Source organism: Eurytemora carolleeae, unplaced genomic scaffold (assembly GCF_000591075.1).
Source record: "Eurytemora carolleeae unplaced genomic scaffold, Eaff_2.0 scaffold196, whole genome shotgun sequence".
NCBI lineage: Eukaryota > Metazoa > Arthropoda > Copepoda > Calanoida > Temoridae > Eurytemora > Eurytemora carolleeae.
This window is the reverse complement of record NW_019396109.1, coordinates 346,253-348,465: the sequence shown is the minus strand read 5'-3', so window position 1 is coordinate 348,465 and position 2,213 is coordinate 346,253. Positions and strand designations below refer to the sequence as shown.

Below are 2,213 nucleotides of genomic sequence, written 5' to 3'. Positions count from 1 at the left end.
TTCCCCCCCCCCCCTACAGAATCCTTATTTACGCGCCCCTGGGGGAGGGGAACCACTATAAAAAATATTTATGTTATATGCATTAGAAATTGAATTTTGTAGAATGATTTGTATTTTTATTTTTGCCTGTTTTAATTGAAGTAAGAAATTTCTATTTTTGTTTGTTTGTTTGGTTTTTCTTCATCCTTTTTTTCATTTGTTTCCAGTCTAACCAGCAAAGACGACTTCAATCCCCAATACTTATTCGTTAAGTTATTTTACACATGCGCAAAAGGGTCTTAAGCTGTCTCAGCTGCTGAAAATACGTATTTACACCAGGGTAACATAAGGATGATTAATAAAACCGTGAGTATGGCGACACTGGTGTAAATTCAGCTGACCCAGGGTTCAGGAATGATTATTAAATCCTTGGTTAGGTTACACCGGGGGACACAAATACACCAGTGTAAATATACCCTTAGGGTTTACACCAGTGTATTGCATTTCTTTATTAGAACGGATTTATTTTATTAGATCTAGGATTTTAATCTATAATTTAATTTGTCGAGGTCCTGCGCTGCTCTGCGCTCCGTCACTCATGCAGTTTCAATAATGACCTCGATTCACAGTATTAACAACATGATAAATATTATTTTGTTATCTTTCATTTACAAAGATAGGTTACGACATTTTATGAGCAGAGCGCTGCAGCAAGGACTGGCTCAGGAAGTCGGGCACTGCAGATAGAATTTGTTATGAGACTGTGCATCACGGCTAGGACAGGTTCAGGGGCCAGTCTTCAACTAAAAAACTATGCCCAAGAGTCAGAGTGGGATAATTTCCTACAGAACGCTTTTTGGACCCCCCCCCCTTCTAACAATTTCTCTACATAGAGCAAATTTGTAACGTATGATCAAAGTTGGACACGTGGCCGCAGCGCACAGCCCCATAGCCTGTCCTAGCCGCAGCGCTCGGCCCAGAAATAGGCATAACCTAACCAAACCCTAAAAAAATACAAAATAAATACTATTCATTATTTTTAAAAATATTGCTCGTGGACAGGGGCGGGGTCCAAAGAGCGTTCTCTAGGACAGACGGACAGACCCAAGAGTTGCATGTGAGATGCATTACAAAAAGCACTGTGTTTACACATATGGTCAAAGTTAGACATTTGACCCTAGCGCTAGGTCCCTTGACCTGCCCTTGCCACAGTGCTCGCCCCACCCCTTGGCTGCTAACCGCAGCGCTTAGACAAAATAAAAAATAATACAAAATAGAAAAACAATTTAATAGTGATGATCATGTAAAAAAATTCAAATGAGGGGATGGGGGGGGGGGACGAGGTCCAAAAATCGTTCTCATAGAACAGACCCCAAACAACCACTGAGATGAGAAGTATGCAATGAGAAGTTGGGATAAAAAAACACCTGTTGTATTTGAAAAACAAATTACCAACCTCTCAGAAGGAGCTGACAAAAGGCGTAAAAAAGACGCGATTTTTCACCTTTTTCAGAATATTTTACAAAAAAAAACAAAAAATCCTAACAAATGTTTTGTCATATATCGTCAAAACCAAGTTAAATGGAGTTAGTTGGAAGTTAGGGGTCCAAAAATACTGTACCAGGAAATTATAGATCGAATCGGCTGAAACTACACAACATTCTGTTTTAAATCAATAAATTTGAATAAAAACAACGTATTTTTATACACAAAACGAAATTTGAATCTTAAAATCTTACTTTGCCGTTCTAACAGGGCCGGGTCTCTAGCCTCTTCATCGAGTTAGGACACTTCAGGGATAATTGTACTTTCGATACAGTCAAATCTTCATCACTGAAACATAATATATGGATAATATCAACTTCAGAATTACAACCTACGACTTACAGACCAAGGGATGCATTTTGAAGGTGTTGCTGTTTTGGGTAGAATATAATGAACATTAAACCTGCGTAAATTAAGGCCGTTCTAATAAAGGATTTACACCAGTGTAAACTGTCATTTACACTGGTGTTTACCTAAATTCGGATTTAATAGTCATGAATTACACTGGTTCAAACAACAACAACGTACAGTTTACACTGGGTAGATTTACACCAGTGTCAAGAAATGAAAACACTGGGTCCACCCTGTGTTTTCTGACTTACCCAGGGTAAATAGAGACCAGAAAACCATGCAGAGAACTTAATAGTTCAGAAAATTAAAAGCATTTAATAATTCTATTAAATTTTATT

At 38.0% G+C, this 2,213-nt stretch overlaps 1 long non-coding RNA gene across 1 annotated transcript in view; it reads right to left on the bottom strand.

Annotated features, from left to right (window-relative positions):
* The window catches only part of LOC111695188 (uncharacterized), a 9,325-nt gene extending 7,521 nt beyond the window's left edge, over positions 1-1,804 (bottom strand). Inside the window, exon 1 of the long non-coding RNA XR_002763809.1 lies at positions 1,719-1,804. This is a non-coding gene — a long non-coding RNA (uncharacterized LOC111695188). The remainder of the gene's footprint in view (positions 1-1,718) is intronic.
* Between the last annotated feature and the right edge of the window lie 409 nt (positions 1,805-2,213).